The sequence below is a fragment of the Neoarius graeffei genome, chromosome 8, assembly GCF_027579695.1.
Source record: "Neoarius graeffei isolate fNeoGra1 chromosome 8, fNeoGra1.pri, whole genome shotgun sequence".
Lineage (NCBI taxonomy): Eukaryota > Metazoa > Chordata > Actinopteri > Siluriformes > Ariidae > Neoarius > Neoarius graeffei.
Genome location: NC_083576.1, coordinates 66,298,194 through 66,322,514, shown reverse-complemented (window position 1 = coordinate 66,322,514; position 24,321 = coordinate 66,298,194). Strand labels below are relative to the sequence as shown.

Sequence of the window (24,321 nt, the reverse complement as noted above, 5' to 3'; positions counted from 1 at the left end):
AATAGAAAGGAAGTGCAGTGTGAAATGGGAATGCTGCCCTGAATACCAAGTGTTGCAGAAGGTGCTTGATCCAGGTTGGTGATGTAGATTGTGCATGTGAAATAATACCAGCATGAATATGACTGAAGTGGCAGGGTTTGCGTCTTAACAAGTCTGGAATTCAACCTTCTGTGAACTCCAGGGTTACAGCATGAATGCACAGAGTGTTACAAACGAATTTAAAAAAAAAAGTGATTAGGTTACGCTCGCGCTGGGTTACCGGGTCGAACAGCCCGGTGTGTGTGTGTGTGCGCGCGCGTGTGTGTAATAGTACTCCGTTCTCGTGACATGAACTTGCTGCAGTCACGTGCTCGCCCCTGCCGTGCGTGCGACGTAGTGAAGAGCAGAGACGTCACGGCGGACGCGCGTGCGCCAACCCAACCCTCTGTCCTCCCTTCCTCCCCCCGACCGCCTTCTCCTGCTCCCTCCACTGCGTTGCGCAAAAGTGGAGCAGCTCTGATCACGACTTGTACAAGGTTGCCAGATTGATCCTTTCTGGAAATTCAAAGGCTGTAGCATTGTGATTATTATACAGGGGCGTAGCTAGGATTTTTCAAAGGTGGAGGGGGGGGGGTCACACACTGACTGGTAGCCTGAGTACATTCCATCCATCCATCCATCCATTATCTGTAGCCGCTCATCCTGTTCTACAGGGTCGCGGGTAAGCTGGAGTCTATCCCAGCTGACTGTGAGCGAGAGGCGGGGTACACCCTGGACAAGTCACCAATGCCGCTTTTCCACTACAAATGCGGCTGAGTCGGGCTGAGCGGGGCTGTTGGAGTTGCATTTCGACTACAACCGCGCTGAACCGTGCTGGCTGGAAGTGGGTGGACACATTGGGTGGAGTTAGCGAAAGTGGGTGGACGTCAGGTGATGTCGTTAAGCAGCGCAAACAGTGACATCAGTGAGCTTTTAAGCGGTAGTCTCACGACCCGAATAGTAAACAATAAACATGGAGGACATGGAGTCGTTAGTGTTGCTGGTTTTGGTGCTGTGGCTTGTTGTCACCGACAACGCGGACAGATACTGGCAAGAGCGTATAGATGAGGCGAGGCGCATAAGGCTTCAGAAATTCTCGTAATTCGTAATTATTCTTCTTCCGGGTTTGCGGTGTTGACAGATCCCAGCGCGCTCGCGGGGCATGTGTGGGCATGTGAGGACACTCCTCCTCACCAATCAATGCACAGGGGAGTGTCTGCTCACGCCCCCAGCCTCACTCGGCTCGCTTTGGCTCGCTTCAGCCCCACTCCAAAACGGTGCGAGTTTTAGGGGCTAAGCAGGGCTGAAGCGAGCTGAGTCGTGCTGGTTTTTGGTAGTCGAAACGCGAGCCGTGTCGGGCTGAAGTGAGCTGAAGCGAGCTGAAGTGAGCTGAAAAAGGGTAGTGGAAAAGGGCCACAAGTCATCACAGGGCTGAAACATATACCCCTTTTCCACCAAATCAGTTCCAGGGCTGGTTCGGGGCCGGTGCTGGTTCACAACTCGTTCAACTTGCGAGCCAGCTGAAAACCAGTTTGCTTTTCCATAGCTCGCGGTGCTAAGGGAAGCCACATCATTATGTTGCGGTACAGGGTTTTTTCTAGAAAAATTTAGTATGAGGGCGCTCACCATGGTGAGGGAGCAAAGCGGGGGGGGAGATGGTGCCGGTTGTCCCCCCCCGCCATGCAAAGCCTTTGAAAAATGCTCCAATGGGACATTCTGAGGCTATCTGAGAGGGAAATTGTAACAAATTGTCTGTCAACATTGAAAAAGAAAGAAGTAATCTTCTGACCCAGACAGTCTTTGGCTTTCTTCCGCTTTGTGCCGCGGGATGACAGCTTTAAATGCCCAAGTGTCAACAAAAACAACTCGCGAACTACTTGTCAAAAGCTCCCGCCGGTGGGTGAAAGGTCATTCAGTCTCAAGAAATCTCGCTCTACAAGTCAGCTGACCTTGTATGTAACCCATGTAAAATCTCGCGAGAGCAGCCGCGACAAGTAAACAACATGGCGCCTCAGTCTGGAAAACGCCAATTCGGATTGTTTTTGCACCGTCTGGCGGTGTATCTACTATGATTGGAATATTTTTGGAGCAATTATAACGTATTTGATGATCAGACACATTGTCACGTAGTGTTGCTGGGATGTTTTCACGGAGTCGGTAAGGGGGCGCACGCCGAGAGTAAGAGGGCGCAGCGCCCCTGTTCCCCCGTTTAGACGAAAGCCTGCTGTATACGTCAGTTACGTCGTTGTATACGGCAGTTACGTCGCTACGTTTGCATAAACCTTGGCGCGAATATCGAAGCAAAAACAACACGGAAGAAGCAGCAGCAACAACAACAATAATAATAATGGATGACCTCGCGTTTGTACAGCTGCTGCTTCTCGTCGCTTAAAAATGGCGATCTTTCGTGGTCTTGTTATTGTTGTTGGTCTTAACAACTCCACTCCCCCCGCTGACGTAAGCAGTTCTTTCCTCTGGCCCAGCAGAGAGTTGGTGCTAGCCTGGAACCGGTTTTTCTGGCCCCAGAGCCAGTTCTTTGTCGTTGGAAACAGAAAACCCGGTTCCAAACTAAGCACTGGCCCCGAACCAGCCCTGGAACTGCTTTGGTGGAAAAGGGGCAATAGACACTCACACCTACGGTCAATTTAGAGCCACCAATTAGCCTAACCTGCATGTCTTTGGGGGAAACCAGAGTACCCGGAGGAAACCCACGTGGACAGCATGCAACCTCCGCACAGAAAGGTCCTCGCCGGCCGCTGGGCTCAAACCCAGGACCTTCTTGCTGTGAGGCGACAGTGCTAACCACTACACAACCATGCCACCTCCTGAGTACATTATGTAGCAAAAAAATAATTACCATTACTAGTTTTAGGTCGCTTAGAAACCGTCTCTTCCATTATCACGGTTTCTTCCACGTTTGCTTGATGTGTTCTAGAAACAGCACACTAAAACTTCTCTTCGAAGCCACAAAATGCAACTTTGATGGAAAAAAATATATAATACATTGCGTGCCTCTATTCACGTCGGAAGAAGGAGGAAAGTTTCGTTTGTTTTGACATGGCGAATTATTAACATGAGGAAATACTCGTACCTCGCAACTAAAAAGACTGCAGCTACACTGGCAGCTTGACCATGCTTTCTAGTGTGATCGTGTTGTGCTTGCGCAGAACTGGGTTTTTGCGCCCAAACCACAGGAAGCCCATACAAGGTTATAGAAACCCTAATGAGGCTGAGGTGACATCCATCCATTATCTGTAGCCGCTTATCCTGTCCTACAGGGTCACAGGCAAGCTGGAGCCTATCCCAGCTGACTACGGGCGAAAGGCGGGGTACACCCTGGACAAGTTGCTAGGTCATCACAGGGCTGACACGTAGACACAGACAACCATTCACACTCACATTCACACCTACGGTCAATTTAGAGTCACCAGTTAAGCTAACTGTGGAGGAAACCGGAGCACCCGGAGGAAGCCCACGCGGACACGGGGAGAACATGCAAACTCCACACAGAAAGGCCCTCGCCGGCCACGGGGCTCGAACCCGGACCTTCTTGCTGTGAGGCGACAGCGCTAACCACTACACCACCGTGCCGCCATATATATATCTCATCTCATTATCTGTAGCCGCTTTATCCTTCTACAGGGTCGCAGGCAAGCTGGAGCCTATCCCAGCTGACTACGGGCGAAAGGCGGGGTACACCCTGGACAAGTCGCCAGGTCATCACAGGGCTGACACATAGACACAGACAACCATTCACACCTAAGGTCAATTTAGAGTCACCAGTTAACCTAACCTGCATGTCTTTGGACTGTGGGGGAAACCGGAGCACCCGGAGGAAACCCACGTGGACACGGGGAGAACATGCAAACTCCACACAGAAAGGCCCTCACCGGCCCCGGAGCTCGAACCCAGGACCTTCTTGCTGTGAGGCAACAGCGCTAACCACTACACCACCGTGCCGCATATATATATATATATATATATCCCTTTTTAGCATAAGGGACCATTTTCAATTGGGATGCGAGCCCTGTTATTGTCCCTTGCCACCATGTTGCCACCTTGTTTTGTTTTTGGTTGTATTTAATTCTGTTTTTTTCTGTATTTATTTTAATTAATGTAATTATTCATCTTTTGCGGTGAGCCGCAACTAACTAAACAAAAGTTGCTAACCTATTCTCTCACTACAGCAGCTGCTTAATGCTTTGATATCTGTATTGTATCAAAAACGGAACGGTTTCCGTTTAACTCGCTCTCTTTTCATGCATGTTTCTATCTTGCAGTAATCTTGAACAAAGTGACAGTGGAATCGAACTGGCTTCCATGTGTACATAGTGTATGTAGTGTGTGCATGTAGGTCAGTGTGAATGCTGATGAAACGGTTGCATGAGAGTCTGACATTTGATTTAACCTGAGTGTACACCAGAGGACTTTTACAGTCCTAGCAACGGAGCTCATCACACGTTTAATGACTTCTTTTCCATCATAGATGTTCACGCACTGGGTGATTTATGAAGGATGGGCAGTTACAGGGAATCATGTAGATGAAGGTCATTGTGTAACAGACAATACAGAAGCCAAGCCTGAAGAAGACATGAGATAAGATCAAGACAAACTGATACTGCGATTATTATGATTAAATTAAATTGAAATGTCCAGACTTTGCTTTAAAAATATATATATATATATATATATTTCGGGATTCGCTTAGCTAGAGATGAAATATGCTGCAGCATCTCTCAGGCTGACAGGCTTTCTAGACCAACTGTGCTGTCGTGATGTGCAGCACTGCAGTGCTATGTGTACTGCTTTCATGATATGGGCTGAGTCACCTGGCTTGATGAGAGTCAAGAAAATGTATTTGCACCCTTAACTTATTAACTCAAGGCGTCTTAACACAAGTGGAAGCTAACGTGCAGCGTCACTGAGAATTCTTCTGCCCATTTGTCACCATAAACAAACAGAAGTGACATCCTTTTTAAAAAGGAACACAATGTTCTCTGTGGCCACACATTTTCTTAAGAATTTCCATACCTCCTTCCCCCTCGTGGTGGTGTTCAGCTTGGAAAAACATCACAAGCGTGCCTGATTAAAATACCGAGATTGGTATTATGGCAGGAAGCTGGCTCGTTCCATTTGATTCCACTTTGGTTGTACTGTAAATTGCAAGAAATTTGATATCTATGGGCATTAATTTGTAAGACAAGAGAATGAACTGAGAGTAATATTGAATTTGGGATCGCATCATGCAAATTGAAATATATTTAAGTTATGTTACACGTCATCTTCTGGATTTTCATTGCCATCTTCACCCCAGTTACTAAGCAGAATGCTCTCATGCATATGCTGCCACTTGCACTGATGTGCGATGACACTCAAAATAGTTATTTACAGTGTCTGCTTCCTACATTCAATCTTCTGGATTTTGTCATAGAGGTTTAAGCAGAGCCTCAGGGGGTTCAGAGAGGTGTGTGTGTGTGCGAGCAATTCTTATTGTGGACTGGAAGGGGATTAAATATCAATAATTGATAGAGTAATCCATCGTCAGCTGACATCTGGCATCAAAGGTTAACCTTTGCTTTGAGTTTCCAGTTATATGTCTCAAATGAAGTGAGATACTTTCTCTTTGCCTCATGAGGCATCATTCTTAATGACGGTCTGAATTTTGTTTTGGAGTTTGCATGTTCTCCCCGTGTCTGCGTGGGTTTCCTCCGGATGTTCTGGTTTCCCCCACAGTCCAAAGACATGCAGGTTAGGTTAACTGGTGACTCTAAATTGACCATAGGTGTGAATGTGAGTGTGAATGGTTGTCTGTGGCTATGTGTCAGCCCTGTGATGACCTGGCGACTTGTCCAGGGTGTACCCCGCCTCTCACCCATGGTTAGCTGGGATAGGCTCCAGCTTGGCCACAACCCTGCACAGGATAAGCGGCTACAGGTAATGGATGGATGGATGAATTTTGTTCTGCCTCCCAGTTTGTACTTCAACATTCTTGATCCTGTGATCTATACGTTATTATTAATACACAGTACCAGTCAAAAGTTTGGACATGCCTTCTAATTCAATGTTTTTTCTTTATTTTTATTAATTAAAAGACACTTCTTCATGTCTTAAAGTAATGATGGATGTCTCATCTCATCTCATTATCTCTAGCCACTTTATCCTGTTCTACAGGGTCGCAGGCAAGCTGGAGCCTATCCCAGCTGACTACGGGCGAAAGGCGGGGTACACCCTGGACAAGTCGCCAGGTCATCACAGGGCTGACACATAGACACAGACAACCATTCACACTCACATTCACACCTACGGTCAATTTAGAGTCACCAGTTAACCTAACCTGCATGTCTTTGGGGGAAACCGGAGCACCCGGAGGAAACCCACGCGGACATGGGGAGAACATGCAAACTCCACACAGAAAGGCCCTCGCCGGCCATGGGGCTCGAACCCAGAACCTTCTTGCTGTGAGGTGACAGCGCTAACCACTACACCACCGTGCTGCCCATGATGGATGTCGTTTCTCTTTATTTAGTTGAGCAGTTCTTGACATGATATGGATTACTACAGTTATAGAACGGGGCTATTTACTGTATTTTTATTATTTACTATTTACTGTTTGATCTCAAACACATTAAGAAGGCAAGAAATTGCACTAATTAACTTTTGACGAGGCACCTGTTAATTGAAAATCATTCCAGGTGACTCCCTCATGAAGCTGGTTAAGATAATGCCAATAGCGTGCAAAGCGTCATCAAGGTAAATGCTGGCTACGTTGAAACATCTAAAATATGAATTTCCTTTTTTTAATGCTTTTTTTTTGTTTACTACATAATTCCATATATGTTTCAGATGTCATTTCATAGTTTTGATGTCTTCAGTATTGTTCGACAATGTAAAGAATGTTCAAAATACAGAAAAACCTATGAATGTGTAGGCGTGTCCAAACTTTTGACTGGTACTGTATATTGGGCCTCATTTATCAGTCTTTTAGTCAAGTTGTGTAAATGTTTTCTCAAAATGGCCACCAGATTTAAGAAAGTTTTGGCCATGCTGATTTTCTTCATACTTGCTTGTGTTGATAAATTCCCTGTAAATTACCAAGCGAGTTCTCCGCACAGTTGATTTATATTTCGTAACACCCACAAAAATCCATAAAAGGAAAAGCTCGCAAAGAGCTGAAAACAACAAAATGATGACTAAATGGTAAAAAGAGTGCCTTGTAAGCATGGCGTGCACTAAAACGTCCTGCAGTGGCAGCTAGTGTTACTTGTTACCTCCGCCAAGGAGGTTATGTTTTCGGTAGTGTTGGTTTGTTTGTTGGTTTGTCTGTTAGCAACATTACGGAAAAAGTTATGAACAGATTGCTCTGAAATTTTTTCCAGAGGTGAGACTGGGGACAAGTAACAATCCATTAAATGTTGGCGGTGATCCGGATCACCGTCTGGATCCCGGAATTTTTTAAAGGATTCTTGGCGGAGGTCTGCGCTCTCCGAGTGCTTTTCTAGTCTTAAGTAATGGATTTGTTTTGGATTCTTTTCTTTCAAATTATTCAATGGGATTCACAAAATTTTTATTACATTTCGGTGTAAAATTGAAATAAATAAGCTATTTAAAGGGGAACTGAAGTCATTTTTAAACTTGCTTTATTTCTTAATTAACGTGTTATTCAATTACGTTTTCGGTTTTATTAACCTTATATCGTGACTCGTATTGGCAACTAATTGCAATTAAATATTATACTTATCGGTCTGTTCGGTTTTTAGCCATGTTGAATTTATTTCGTTTGGTCCACAGCAGGCGTCACTTATCCGCACGATCTTCACGAGACTTGTGCGAGACTTTGAAACGTCAAGTGTCAGCCAGGTGTCAGTGCCGCCATTTTGAAAACTGTTTTCCAAACAAAATATTGCACAAAAACGAGTTTAAATGACGATTACTGCCTACTTTTTTCAAACTTTCCTGATTGCTATCAAAAGAAACAAAACTTCCAGCTTGATTACATCAGCATTCGAAAGAGGGCACGCGCGTCTTTTGATAACGTTGGCAGATGTCGGTCACTTTGATTTCCGCTGTACGTTTTACTTCCGTCCTACGATGTCTCGCACAGGTCTCAACGAATCTCGTTTATGGCCATTGCTTTGACATATGGACTGATATATTACATAGCATATTTCAAACACTCATAACTTGCTATAGCAGTGGCAAAATAGCTATCAAAAATGCATTCCTATATTTAATAAAATGAGAAATAGAATTTTGATAATAAAAAATTTGCCTTCAGTTCTCCTTTAAACGTGGAGAAATAATAATGCAGCAGCATTGCAGGTGTACATTAGCAGGTCACCTGATATGTGAGTTTACACATATTGTATGAACATTGATATGAATGTTTTTTCAGCTAGCTAAATGTTCATGAGGGCGGCACAGTGGTGTAGTGGTTAGCACTGTCGCCTGACAGCAAGAAGGTTCTGGGTTCGAGCCCAGTGGCCGATAGGGGCCTTTCTGTGTGGAGTTTGCATGTTCTCCCTGTGTCTGCGTGGGTTTCCTCCGGGTGCTCCGGTTTCCCCCACAGTCCAAAGGCATGGAGGTTAGGCTAATTGGTAGCTTTAAATTGACCATAGATGTGAATGGTTGTTTGTCTCTATGTTTCAGCCCTGCAATAACCTGGCAACTCATCCAGGGTGTACCCCATCTCTCGCCCATAGAACAGCTGGGATAGGCTCCAGCTTGCCCGTGACCCTGCACAGGATAAGAGGTTATGGATAATGGATGGATAAATGTTCAATGAACATGAAATTTCTTGTGTGAATGCTTTTATGAAAGATTAATGAATAAATCTGTTCATATTCAGCTTGATAAATGGGGTTTATTGTCCTTAATGAAAGCCCTGTGATGGCACATGATGGGTGTGGCCTGTATGATTCTCTCCTTTGTTTTCTTAACTTTTTTGTTTTTGGCTGCTTGATGTGTTTTTGTGTTGAATTTTGCCTCCGTAGATCCATTATTTCACATTTCAGCCAATGGTCAGGAGCAGAGTAGAGCTTTTACACTGTTTATAATGTGTTATATAGTGCTGATTTATAGCAGTTTTATTTTTCAGTTGTTTCAAATGTTGCACGCTAATCAACGCTGAAGTTTGCCTGTTCCTCAACTGGTTTAATCTAGATGAATGTTATTTCTTCATTACTGTTAATTATTAATGACGCTGTAGTCAGAATCAGTATTTCTAAACGGATAAAGCTGATGAAAGCAGGTGCTCTGAAGTTGAAACCCACCTGAGGTTGGCCAGGCAGTCGAGGTCATCGTTTGCATTGGTCATCATTTGCGAGGCTAGACTGGCTTGAGCCAGCAAATTTGCAATCTAAAAAAGGCTGCAGGTGTGTCATGCGTTAACAGTATCATTCCCCCACCTGCTTATCGTGTGAAATAAATAAATGCGGACAGCGCATTTTCTAGCAGACTGCAGTCTGTCCTCAGGTCATTTTGGCGCAAGAGGGTAAAACATACGACAGCATGGATTCACTGTAGTTCGTTGTAAAGCACAGAACATTCAGTCATTATTCCAGAAATCAGAACGTTCACTTGCTCATTTTGCGTCTGGAGCTATCATATTTTTTTTCTCTGGGCTCTCCAAAGATTGATCAGTGATTAAAGTCTGAATCTCCCGCTGTAGGATAAGAGTGAAAGCACTGTGTGTTCAAGCAGCTAGTTAATTGTCGGGACATATTTTCTACCACTATAAATGATGCATGCATCACAAAATGTGAGGCAATAGAAACGTGAAGACACCATGAACTGGAGGAGTAAGATAAAGACTGACCCTAATTAAGATAAGATAAGATAAGATAAGACCTTTATTATCTCACAATGGGGAAATTTCCTGTTTGCAGCAGCACAATGGATAGCAGCAGAAGAGGACGTATCAAGACACAATTAAAAAAAAATTTAAAATATATATAAAATATGTAATTACACATACATTAAAAAGAAAAAATATACCTAAGATAAATACTAAATTAGAGGAATTATGAAGTCGATGAAACACACTTATTGCACATACCAGGTGGTCGTAATTGCGAAAGATAAAACGGGAAAAAAAACCCCAGGAAAAAACCCCCGATGCAATATTGACAAACATACAGATGAGAGTCTACTGTGAGCAGTGCTGGTTGTACAGTCTAACAGCTGCAGGAAGGAATCATCTGCGGTAACGCTCCTTCACACACTTAGGTGGGGTTTACATTAGACCGTATCAGCGGATCATCAGATTAACGTTTTTAAAAACGATTAGCGTGCACACAGCAACGCCAATACACGATTCGCGTGCACACAGCAACGCCAATACATGGATACGCTAATCACATGACTAATTCGGCACGTAAGTTGAAATGTGTCAGTGCGGCTCATCGCTTCCTCCTCAGCGGCTGCGCTCCAAATCACTCCGCCTTGAACAGCGAGTGCCCTCTGGAGGGTGCGCACTCCGGCCCTGCGCAGCTCACAGAGCACGCGAGTGTAGTGCACGAGCAGTGATTCGGGACTGAGCCGCTGTGCGCAAGTCACTTACCACTTGCAAGTGGAAGGATGGCAAGCCTAAAGACAATCATAACTACACAATGGGCAGTATTTGCGTCAGTATTTGCAGTATTTTCATACTTTTATACTCTTTAATGAAAGGTGATACAAGGCGGAAGTCCGCGCCGTTTTTCAGCAGTCGCGTCACATGACCAACGCCAGCGAATCAGGAAGGTGGATGTCACAGTGACGTTGTCCGATGATGACGTCAGCTAGAGCTCAGCACAGCGTATCCGCGTATTCTCAATGTTTACACAGCACCGGACCAGACACGATCTGGATTGAATACGTGGACCCTGGCGGATTCCCGTTTCCCGGCATTTCCAGGCGTTTTAATGTAAACGGACAGTGCATCCGCGAAGAAAACGAGACAGATACGGTCTAATGTAAACTTGGCCTTAGGGTGAAGCAACCTCCCACTGAAGGAGCTCTGCAGTCCAGTGAGTAAGTCCTGTAGGGGATGGGAGTCGTTCTCCATCATAGATGACAGCTTAGCTATCATCCTCCTCCCACCCACTACCTCCACTGGCTCCAGGGGGCATCCCAGCACAGAGCTGGCCCTCCTGATCAGTTTGTCCAGCCTCTTCCTGTCAGCTGTGGAGATGCTGCTCTCCCAGCAAACCACGCCTTGAAAGATGGCTGACGCCACCACAGTGTCAAAAAAGGTCTTCAGGAGTGCCCTTTGCACTCCAATAGACCTGAGTCTATCTCCGTAGCAGATACAGCCTGCTCTGACCTTTCCTGTACAGTGCTGTGGTGTTATCAGTCCAGTCCAGTTTGTTGTTCAGGTGAACACTCAGGTACTTATGAGATGTCACCAGCTCAATGTTCTTCCCCTGGATGCTCACTGGTGTGTGTGTGTTTGGGGTGGGGGAGCGCCTGTGAAAATCCATCACCAACTCCTTAGTTTTCCCTGCGTTGATCTGGAGGTGGTTTCGCTGGCACCAGTCCACAAAGTCCTACAACAGTCCTCTGTACTCCCTGTCGTCCCCATCTGTGATGACGCCAATGGTAGCAGAGTCATCAGAGAACTTCTGCAGGTGACAGGTGGGTGAATTATAGAAGTCTGCAGGGTAGAGGGTTCATGCTCTTAAAGGAGAACTGAAGGCAAATTTTTTATTATCAAAATTCTATTTCTCATTTTATTAAATATAGGAATGCATTTTTGATAGCTATTTTGCCGCTGCTATCGCAAGTTATGAGTATTTGAAATATGCTATGTAATATATCAGTCCATATGTCAAAGCAATGGCCGTAAACGAGATTCGTTGAGACCTGTGCGAGACATCGTAGGACGGAAGTAAAACGTACAGCGGAAATCAAAGTGACCAACATCTGCCAACGCTGTCAAAAGACGCGTGCGCCCTCTTTCGAATGCTGACGTAACCAAGCTGGAAGTTTTGTTTCTTCTGATAGCAATCAGGAAAGTTTGAAAAAAGTAGGCAGTAATCATCAATACGAGTCATGATATAAGGTTACTAAAACCGAAAATGTAATTGAATAACACATTCATCTCATCTCATTATCTCTAGCTGCTTTATCCTGTTTTACAGGGTCGCAGGCAAGCTGGAGCCTATCCCAGCTGACTACGGGCGAAAGGCAGGGTACACCCTGGACAAGTCGCCAGGTCATCACAGGGCTGACACAGACAACCATTCACATTCACGGTCAATTTAGAGTCACCAGTTAACCTAACCTGCAGGTCTTTGGACTGTGGGGGAAACCAGAGCACCCGGAGGAAACCCACGCGGACACGGGGAGAACATGCAAACTCCACACAGAAAGGCCCTCGCCGGCCACGGGGCTCGAACCCGGACCTTCTTGCTGTGAGGCAACAGCGCTAACCACTACACCAGCGTGCCGCCCCTGAATAACACATTAATTAAGAAATAAAGCAAGTTTAAAAATGACTTCAGTTCCCCTTTAATCATTGTGTTCTGTCAAACCCCTTTCATCTGATCTTTTTTTTTAAAACTATTTTGCATAAAATACTGCAACTATTGGCGTCACAATCCTATAACTATATTTTTTTCATCGCCCACCAATCTTGCGCTAAACCAAATGTCTGTATATACTCTATTAGTCGTCTCTTTGTTGGCTCCTGCCATGAGAATAGCCTTTGTTTTTAGCTTGCATAAGCCACAACAGTGAATCAGTTCAACTGGCAGGAAATTTCCACATGTTTTCATTTGGTAGAGGAACAGCACACCAAGCCCCACCATGGTGATGACATCAAGGGAGGGCAAGCTCAGACTAGTAAAGCCTCATGTGGGACAACAGAAAGCCATGAAGCACTTTATTTAAACAGTAGTTAGGGTTTTTTTTTTTTTTTGCTTTTTTAATATAATATAATTTTTTTTTACTTGTGTCTTGATATGTCCTCTTCTGCTGCTATCCACTGTGCTGCTGCAAACAGGAAATTTCCCCACTGTGGGATAATAAAGATCTTCTTATCTTTATCTTCTTATCTTAGTGGAGTTGCTAAGGACTCTGCACACAGTTGACCTCAGGTTGAACCTGGGGTGCATCCTATGATCTGAAATACTTGGTGATTTCAAGAACCACAAAGCATCAGGCAAATTTTTTTATTATCAAAATTCTATTTATCTAATTTTATTAAATATAGGAACGCATTTTTGATCGCTATTTTGTCACTGCTATAGCAAGTTATGAGTGTTTGAAATACGCTATGTAATATATCAGTCCATATGTCAAAGCAATGGCCATAAACGAGATTCATTGAGACCTGTGCGAGACATCGTAGGACGGAAATAAAACGTACAGCGGAAATCAAAGTGACCGACATCTGCCAACGTTCCCTGTGTCCAAAATCACTCACTCGTTCCCTACTCCCTATATAAGGAATGAGAACTATATAGTGAAATCATTGGTAAAATGAAATAACGCTTTCGGACACAAGTCTGTCATGCTGGTATTTACATCATTACTGTCGCACAAAAAACGTGCCAGGTCAGTCAGCTGGTGGGTTTTCAAAATAATAAATACATGCATGTGTTTTTGTGATAAATCCATATTATACTGAGTGTATTTCCTACAATTAATAAATACAAAGTACTTGCATCTTTCAGTTTTTTTTTTTAAATCAAGGCTGAATACTTTCTTCTTTGCCATTACCTTTTATTAAATCAAATTCGAGACTTTTAATTTGATTTCTTTCAGTGCGACCGCAATGCATAATGGGATATATTGCTTTGGTTAGTGACCATCGTTGTACACTACTTTTCGTGATGCATTGTGGGATACTTTGAGTGCACTATATAGGGTGTAAATAATCCTCACTAAGGTTTTGGACAGCACTACAAAATGGCGTCCCCAATATGTAGTGAGTAAGGAGCGATTTCGGACACCATGGTTGTCAAAAGACGCTCGTGCCCTCTTTCGAATGCTGACGTAATCACGCTGGAAGTTTTGTTTGTTTTGATAGCAATCAGGAAAGTTTGAAAAAAATAGGCAGTAATTGTCATTTAAGCTCGTTTTTGTGCAATATTTCGTTTGGAAAACAGTTTTCAAAATGGCGGCACTGACACCTGGCTGACACTTGACGTTTCCAAGTCTCGTGAAGATCGCGCGGATAAATGATGCCTGCCGTGAACCAAACGAGCTGCATTCAACACGGCTAAAAACCAAATAGGCCAATAAGTATAATATTTAATTGCAATTAGTTGCCAATACGAGTCACGATATAAGGTTACTAAAACCGAAAACGTACTTGAATAACACGTTAAGAAATAAAACAAGTTTAAAAATGACTTCAGTTCCCTTTTAATCATCTCAGATAAATCAGTAAGACCATGTGGATTGCTAAAACATAAATGATGTTTCTTTCGAGCATTCATTTGTGCATTTCTCAAAGTTTTGCCCACTGACATTAGGAACGCCTTACATAGTAGAGCAAGAGGAGTAACACCCAGAGGAATACCATGGACATGAGTTGGCAGATAAACGTGTTGCTGTGGGCTACAGAGATTTAGTCAACACTATTCCGTGGTTTTTGGAAACTGGCAGCATTCATAAGGGTGCAGGCTACTACTCATGCCTCTGCAAAACTTTCCATTCAGACCAAAGAGACCAAGGAATGGCAGAGGTGAGACGACTGGCTCCTCCCAGAGCAACAATGATCCTCAACATGGTGTACTGCTTGCGGAAAATTACTAATCCTCAGAAGTCTTTCAGTAGGGCTGTCTCTCCTGAGTAGTGAAGTGAACTTCTGACTTGCTGGGCCTTTAGCCAAACACCTACAAACAATACCTTTACAATTTCATTATCTTTATTGAAGCAACCTGGCAGGACAATGAGGCTCCAACGAATCAGGTGCAGCTGAACACATTTCCCACGTCTCCTTCCGTGCATGTGACCTAATTCAGCACTGAACTTTCGGCTTGGCCGACTTGTCTAGCACTAGAATGACAACAGCTCTGCAGTTTGTCACATTCTTAGCCAGTATGGACTGGTTTTACTCAAGTTTATAACAAGCTCTGTTCGGAAGATAGTGTCTTGGGCTATGTTCACACTAACAAGTGACAAGTTACTCGTGTCACTGTCCAGTGTGTTGTTCCAGTGCACTGTTCAGTATTTGTGTTAGTTCCAGCGAGAAACTCTAGGCGCTCACTATAGGATTTATACACTTATCCATCCATCCATCCATCCATTATCTGTAGCCACTTATCCTGTCCTACAGGGTCGCAGACAAGCTGGAGCCTATCCCAGCTGACTATGGGCGAAAGGCGGGGTACACCCTGGACAAGTCGCCAGGTCATCGCAGGGCTGACACAGAGACACAGACAACCATTCACACCTACGGTCAATTTAGAGCCACCAATTAACCTAACCTGCATGTCTTTGGACTGTGGGGGAAACCGGAGCACCCGGAGGAAACCCACACAGACACGGGGAGAACATGCAAACTCCGCACAGAAAGGCCCTCTTCGGCCGCTGGGCTTGAACCCAGGACCTTCTTGCTGTGAGGCGACAGCGCTAACCACTACACCACCGTGCCGCCTTATACACTTCTCATTTGTTTAAAATGTATTGAGCTTTGATTAACATGCTACATTCGAGGTTTCGTACTAGCTTTTATGCGATGGTATGCTATGTACATTGTAGGATCCAGCCGAGGAATCATTTAAATCAGTTGTTTGGATTGGTTGCTTGGATACCTAATTTGTACGCATGTAACGAATCACTAGATTCACAATCTGATTCAATTCATGATATTGGGCTCATGATTTGATTTTCTCATGATATTTAAAATAAAACTAGAGACCTGTGCAGGTCTGAGCTCAGCCTTTGTCTGAGCTCAGCCTTTGTCTGATTGGGAGATAGAAGCTACGGTACATAAATAGGAAAAAATAGGCCGCTCAGAAATACGTCGACGCCAGGATTCGAACCGACGTTGCAAAATCTGTTCCGTTCCTAGACAGCGCACTATGGAGGCTTACATCACAGTCTGAAGTTATGTAACATGGCACTTACTGTACGTAGTCAGTACGCAGTCGCACCACACCGTGACTGTGGAATAACTACCTGAGGCTGGCACGCCAATTATCTTCTTAAACACGCTCGAACTCTTACACATACAGACAGGTGTCTCTATAGGTCCTCAGCCAAAAGGCTGAGCCAAAAAAATTAAATGAAGAAAATTTTATGACAAAAAAAAGCAATAACTATTCCTTTTCTTAAATAAAAAGACATTTTTGCTTCATTTTCTGAATAACCAGCAATAATTATTTGTGAAGGTTGGCGTAAAATATAATAGCCTACTAATTAAAATATTCCTTTCATTAAAAATGAAAAAAGTTAATAATAAATGCGCCTTTCCTAAATAAACTTTTTAAACATTTCCTCTGTTTTCTTCTCTTTTCTTTGGCTTTCAACAGGTTGTGAAAAGAGAGCTCCTATTTCTTGTTAAATCGATTTGTCCAGTCAATCGCACAACAGCTCTTTCTGATTTTAGATCTGTTTTTTGTGTGTTTTTGTGGCATTAGAGCTGTGTTACTTCCGCCGAGAGTGAAGTCATGCACGTTCCAGTTATTGTACGTTATTGTGCCATCTGCTGTCTAAAAAACACAATTACAGCTAGGAAAAACTAAGTACTTGCACCTGATAATATCTGTCATTTTTTATTTCATTGATTCGAATCGTCGCAAATTTGTATCATGATTTATCATCCCATGATATATCGTTACATGCCTACTAATTTGCATAGAGTTAATCAAGTTTCAATTCAAACTTCACTCGTTGCACTGTTAACGAGGTGAGACACAGGGCAACTAATTAAGGCAATAGACAATTGGCAGCAACCAGTCAGTGCCGAGTTTCCCAAAAGCATCGTAGCACAAAGATCATCATTAAATGGTAGATCGAGCAGCACAATGAACACTCTCTCTCCTAGTTAAGATTCTCTTAGCGTTAAGAGGCTTTTGGGAAACCCACCACAGATAAGAGCAAATCTCTTGCCAGGGAGATGGACACTGCAAAGATAGACACTGAAACATTTACAGCTGTCACTTATGCCACTTTTCCACTACCAACGCAGCTGAGTTGGGCTGAGCCGTGCCGTGCTGAGTTGGGCTGAGTCGAGCTGAGTGGGGCTGTTGGAGTTGCATTTTGACTACAACTGCGCTGAACCGTGCTGGCTGGAAGTGGGTGGACACATTGGGTGGAGTTAGCGAAAGTGGGTGGACGTCACGTGATGTCGTTAGACGGCGCAAACAGTGACATCAGTGACCTTTTAAGCGGTAGTCTCACGACCCGGATAGTAAACAATAAACATGGAGGACATGGAGTCGTTAGTGTTGCTGGTCTTGGTGCTGTGGCTTGTTGTCACCGACAACGCCAACAGATACTGGCAAGAGCGTATAGATGAAGCGAGGCGCATAAGGCTTCAGAAATTCTCGTAATTCGTAATTCTTCTTCTTCCGGGTTTACGGTGTTTACAGATCCCAGCGTGCTCGCGGGGCGTGTGTGGGCATGTGAGGACACTCCTCCTCACCAATCAGTGCACAGGGGAGTGTCTCCTCATGCCCCTAGCCCCACTCGGCTCGGTTTGGCTCGCTTCAGCCCCACTCCAAAACCGTGCGAGTTTTGGGTGCTGAGCAGGGCTGAAGCAAGCTGAGTTGTGCTGCTCTGAGGTAGTCGAAACGCGAGCCATGTTGGGCTGAAGTGAGCTGAAAAAGGGTAGTGGAAAAGGGCCATTAGATAATCTCTTTTACAACTCATAAAAAAAAAAGAATCATGAGCTGCCAATCACTTTTAACTTGACGCAAGTGAGCTAGCATTATCCCTGCATAGCTAGTGATAACTTACAGCTAACTATGTTAGCAAAAACCACCGCTAGTTAGCTAAATCCCATTCAATCTCTATGGAGCGGTGGTTAGCTAACGACAGTTTACACTTAGCTGCGAAAAATCGATGTCTTAATTACAACCTGAGGATCATAGATGTCTGTTGGTTTTCTAAGCATTTGATGAGGTAAATTCACCACTTTGGGTTTACACATAACTTACCGGCATAAAAAGATACAAGTTGTCTCTCTTTTTCTTCGCTCCACTGCCTTTGAGATGCCGCCATCTTTGCTGAAAATTTCAGAAGCACTCAGGTGGTCATGTGATTCGCTGCTAGTGCTCTGATTAGGTGATCTTAAAAAGTTGCCCAAAATGATCAAAATCGTTCAGATAGAAATAATGTTGTCCAATCTCAATGGGAAAGTGTCGAAGTGCAATTGCCCAACAACATTGCCCAAAAAGTTGGCCCGTGTATCATCACCTTTACTCTGTCACGTACTGTATATACACAGAAAATAAATGATCACTTGTTACTTTGCCAGAGTTAGCAGGCATGAACTGGCTTTACTCAAGTCTCTTATGGGCTCATTTAAAAATACAGCATCTTAACAAGATAAAGGCAAAGATAATCTCATTCAAGACTGTATATCATTGTTGCTTGTGCTTTAAGTACCTACTATGTCCAGAACATGTGCTTACTATGGCACTGTCCCAAATATCTGAATTTTCTTCTTCTCCTCTGTTCTGATACGGCCTTTTGCAAAGCAGATTTTCATGATCTCACCGCCTTCTGGTTTTGTCTGAAATTGTGTCGGGGATAGAGCAGAGGAGCTGTTGGAACAGTAACGTGCTCTTTACGAGTAGAGACCTGTAAATTATCTGGATGTGAGAATCAGAATAGGTGTGTTTCCATTCAGGAAGTATTCCAGATATTTTGCATCACTGTCATACGTTGTGTAAGTCAGCAAAATGCAGTGCTACAAGGAAATAAAAGGCAAAACTGGGAGATTGTGCAACACGGTTATGACAGCATGGTAGTTAAGCATCTACGACAGGTGAAGATTTCCTTTAAGTGAAGGTGTTCACTTTCTGAAGAATGAACGTTAAATCTCCTAGACAGGCTCTGGTTTCAGTTGTTATTGACAACTTTCACATTACCCCAATGCGTTGCACCTTGGGGGGTAATGAAAATATAAACAAATTAAAACAACATGGCGTCGCACACTGACCGTAATCTTTCGAATTTAAATCTCCCTCAAACCTTCAAAGAAAAGTCAAAACTAACTAAACCAGAACTGAAATAAACCTGCAAAGCCTTTTCTGTGGACTTTGAGAAATCAGTCGGTAAAAATCGTATCAAACGCTTTGAACATCTCCGCTTCGGGTGACAGTGAATCAGCAGCCTTCTTCATCTGTCAACACGGGTGTTCCGACAATGACTGACTTGCAGAAGTTAAAAGATTGGCAGAAGAACTGAGAAAGATCGACACTGATCATAGAAGAATCCACAGTGAAATCGTTTCTACTGGGTGCTGGTTACGACGAGAAAGCCGTAAGAAAATACAAACTGCTTTGTGCATGGGAACACAAGCAAGGGATTCACTCAGTCAAGTAAGTACTGCAAACACAGCAGAACTGTCACATTTTTTTAAGTTGAAGTTGATTTTGATTTCCTTCACTCGAGCTCATATGCTACCAGATTACGACAATCTTTGGGCTGTTAGAGGAAGCTGTTCGGACTAGGGCTGCACAATTAATCGAATTTAATCGAAAATCGCGATTTTGGCAGCCACGATTAAATTAAATTAAAATCGCGATTTATTTCCATTTAAAATCCGAGCTCTGCTGCATATCTGATCAAGCACTTTTTGACTAGTACTCCGCCAAACCATTAGGGGGCGAACCGACGCATGTAAGGTTTCATTACTCCGCCTAAATAAGCAAGCAAGCCAAGTGCAGTGTTGCCAGATTGGCGGTTTCCCGCCTAATTGGGAGGTTTTAAGTGCATTTTGGCGGGTTTTAACCATATTTTGGGCTGGAAAACGTCAGCAGTATCTGGCAACACTGGCAAGTGCGCAGAGCTTCAGTGCAGCGTTATCTTCTTCAAGGGGTGATAGCGTGAGAGTACTGTAGGTAACAGATTGAGGTGAGAGAGAAAAGCTAACTATGTCGGAACAACAGACTATTTAGCACTAGAGGCAATGTTGTGACCTGCGTTCGCTCATGTTTAAAGCCAGAGCATGTTGATAGGCTGGTCTTTCTAGCTAAAAACTTGTAGGCCTCAGTATAATGCAATGTAATTGTTGCAATTGAGTTTTCAGTTCCTTCATCCTTTGGTAATTTCTTGGATAAATTTCATTTATTTGTCATTTGGAAATCAGAATTTCTCTTTTAAATTTCATTCTGCACTGAAAGCTGTTCATATTGTTTGTTTGAATATAGTGAAATAAAATTTAAGTGATTTCCCTAACATCAAGAATAATCGTGATTAATAATCGTGATTACAATTTTCTCATCGTGCAGCCCTAGTTCAGACTGCAGGGTCAAATACTACATTCGACCTACCTACATAAACACTAAAAAGCGAAGTACCGTACATGTAAACTAACTTACGGTACACTGCATCGTTTGCGCTTTGTTTTGGGAGTTGATCCTTCAATAAAGTTGTTCTTTTCAGTTCTTTGCCTTACCCTTGTTTTTTGGTTTTCGCACTTTTTATGACTAAACACAAAGACAGAGGGGTTGTAGGCTTCGTGACTTGGATCATCAGACTTTACTCCATTACTGGTGTACAGAACACAGTCGCGTGTTGTCTGTCTGTGTAAAATTTTGACACCGAATTCTGTCTAACCGCGCTTTTTGACGCTCAGCTTCTTTAGGTATTCTATAAAACTTTAAATCAGGATTCCTTTTACGGTGATTCGAACAAATTGGTGGCCAGCAAAAGTCATTTTTCCCCATGTGAATTCGAAGAAATGACCAAGGTTTTCTCACTTGGTAAACAAATATAGCGCCTGGTTACCCCCCAAGGCATTATGGGTATGTGAAAGTAGAGAAGAGGCAGCTTATCTTGTTTAATAATCGTCGAGGCAAATTTCCCCAAGACTCTCCATTGCTAGTTTTTTCCTCCTTGTCTAAAGCTTAAATTCTGCAGTCGTTTTCATTCATCTGTTCCATCAGTCTTCCCATGTATTCTCTCAGCTCTGCTTGTGCTTTTCTAGCAGCTCCCTGATGCACAGAGGCTATGCATGACCCTATTTCCAGCCTTACTAGGTTTTCGAAAAAGACAGAGCAGTCTCATTGGGTCACGTTAGCATTTTCACTGCATACATTTGAATATTTGGTTTTTACATACAATCACACAAACTGCAGCACATTCAGCCTGATCAGACTCTGTGTGTTTGTATTGCCAGAGTCCGAAACCCCTTTTAATAACAAAAATCTGGCAAAATAGGTAGTGCGTTACTGTAAGGCATTTCTAAAAATTTCGTCATGCAGACCTTATCTTAGAGATGGTGGAGGTTTAAGGGATGCGTCTCCTCAGGTGAGGAAAAACAAACATTGGTGCAGGTTTCAGAGGGATCCAACCTGGCTCTGATTGCTTATTGATTCCTCTGGACATAGTTCTTCTGAGGTTATTTTACAGAAGAAAAAAAAACACATTTATACTCTGATATACTTCCTTGATAGTTTTCTGAATACAGTATTTGTTTCAGTTTTCAGTGAACGACTGTTTTTATTTGAAAAAAGAAGAGAGAAAGATTATTGCACCTCTTACGCTATTGTAACAGCAACTCCAATAAATAATAGTAACATCCTCTGTCATGTGGCCTAACGAGAAAAGTATAATGTTAAATACTCTAAAAGGAAATGGAAGTCAGGCTTATGTAAATGCCTTTTAAATCTGTCAGCATGGTGGGATACGAGAGGCCAGTCACATGCTGTTGAAACTCTTGCCAAGGAGTGTTATGGTTTAAATCCCACCTACTTCGAACTAGGACACAGAGTTGTTCTTTCATGTGGAGAACGTGGCTTTGTTTTGGAGGTGCCACCAAAGAACTATTGATTTAGAGATGGACCATAGAGTGGAGAAGAAAGGCTCTCTGGGGCATCTCTTGCTAAAACTCATTAAAATGGAAGAAGCACACTGGAGTGTTTGTGTCTTGCCAATAGCTCAAGGTTGGCGCAAAGGCCAAATAAAGACTGTATTGTTAAGACCTGCCGAATACGTTTTGGAGAATGTTCTGGAGTGATCTGTAGAGTGTCTCGACAGAATAGCTAATCTCTCAGACAATGGTTCAGACATTAACAGGTAACACCGATGACAGTTTCCTGCTTTTATTCACTGGAACTCAAGGAAATGGATTCCAGACACAAAGGTATTGTACAGAGGAAAAAAAAAACAATTGCCTGATCTCAATAACTCAAGGTCCTTACTTACAGTGTGTCCTTTCCACATCGCTAGATAGAAAGGAAATGGCTGTGAGAGGAAATATGAGGGTGTACTGAATGACTAAGCCATCATGTTCTCCAATAGCTTGTTACATGCATAAATGGATCCCTCATCTCCTGGCATACACTCTCACTAATTCACACTGACAGGAGTCCTATAGGTGTAAACTCCCACTCGGTTCCCAAAATACACCCCTAGCTGCTCTTATGGCAGCATATATAACGTTATAATAGAGATTTGAAGGAGCTGCTAGTTATTTGTCAAATCAGTCGTTTTCTCTATACATACTGTTCATGAATAAGTTGTTAAGTAATCATAATTTATTTGTGGAACGCAAGGAGCTGACCATGAACGGTACACAAGGCAGCCATTAGTGGAACGGCTTGGCTGTTGGTGCCAACAGAGTTACTTTACCCCCTGCAGACTTTCCTCTCTGCAACAAACACGAGCTGCCTGGAATAAGAGTTACATCCAGATGACAGAGACCTCCGGCTGAGTTCGCTAATCTGCTGATGACTGGGGTGAGAAGGGACAGAGATGGATTACCTGCCATCCACTTTCCACCCTCTTGTGCCTGGAACAAAGTCCCAAAGGACTTTCACAACTTTGTGCAACTGTCCTTATCTCTGAACTAGTACATAGTAAAAAAGACCAGCATAGTTGCACATTGCCCAAGAACTAAAGCCTTTTCAAGGAAAGACGATTACAGGGAAATATTGCAGTGATTTTCCAGGCTTCTGGGTCACTTGCTTTGTGACGTTCTCCCAAACTGGTCACTTGATTGGCCCTAATTCATGGCCCACTAACTGCAGATTGAGTCTCTTGTGAAAAAGACACCAGCAGTGTGCAGAGACCCATCGGGTGACTCTGGAGGTGGTGGTTTCTCAGCGTAGAGATGCAAGGTCACGTGCGTGATGGAGTGGTCACGCTTCACAGCCATGTATTATTTACTGCAGCCAGAAAACCACCTTTGGCTGGAGGCAGCTGGATCCACTTTTAACCTGACTACCTGAGATTTACTGCAGAACAACTGGAACAAGCAGGGTTTTTTTTGTTGTTTTTTTTACATGCATTTATGGATACAAGGAGAGGATGATGGATGGAGACCAAAACCAGTAGCAGTACGGATTTGGTTTTCCTACGATATTTAAAAAAAAAAAATTAAGAAAATTCTATTACCAAAAATGCAACATTTATTTTCCTCTTCATCATCTTAATTATTGCCTTTACTAAATTTGAATAAAAGAAAAAAAAACTTTTTTGTTTCATTTTTTTTTAATAACCAGCAGTATTTACCCACACTTGTAAAGGTTGGAATAAAATATAATAGCCTATTAACCAAAACATTCCTTTTATTAAAAATGAAAAAAGCTAATAATAAATAGGCCTTTTCCTAATAAACTTTTATGAACATTTGTACTACCTGCATTTTCTTCTCTTTTCTTTAACTTTCAGCAGTCTGTAAAAAAAAAAAGCCAAGCTTCGATTTCTTGTTATATTTATTTGTATAGTCACACACACAACAGCTCTTTCCCATTTTAGGTCTGTTTGTTTGTTTGTTTGTTTTTTGTGTGTGTGTGTGTTTTTGCCGCATAAAAGCTGTGTTACTTCCACCTATGGTGAAGTCACGTGTATTCCCGCTATTGTACTGTATTGTGTCCTCTGCTGTCTAAACAACACAATTACAGCGAGGAAAAACTAAGAGATTATGCTGATAATAATTGTGATTCATTTTTTATTTCATCACTTCAAATTTTTATTGCAATTTATCATCGCATGACATATCGTTACATGCCTTATACATTGAGAAGTACATGAGCTGATAGCTATAAGCCATGTACGATGATCCACATCCATATTCACTGGATTTTGAGAAACGGAGCATTTTTATTTTTACTTTTTGCAAATTCGATAAATAAAAACTTTATACAAAATGTCCGACAAAATAATTTCCGCTTAGAATGTCAACAAACCGGCGAA

The 24,321-nt window shown here is 42.9% G+C and overlaps 1 protein-coding gene across 1 annotated transcript in view; it reads left to right on the top strand.

The window, feature by feature from the left end:
* ppargc1b (peroxisome proliferator-activated receptor gamma, coactivator 1 beta) overlaps positions 1 to 24,321 on the top strand; it is an 86,237-nt gene that overhangs the window by 880 nt on the left and 61,036 nt on the right. The window lies entirely within an intron of this gene.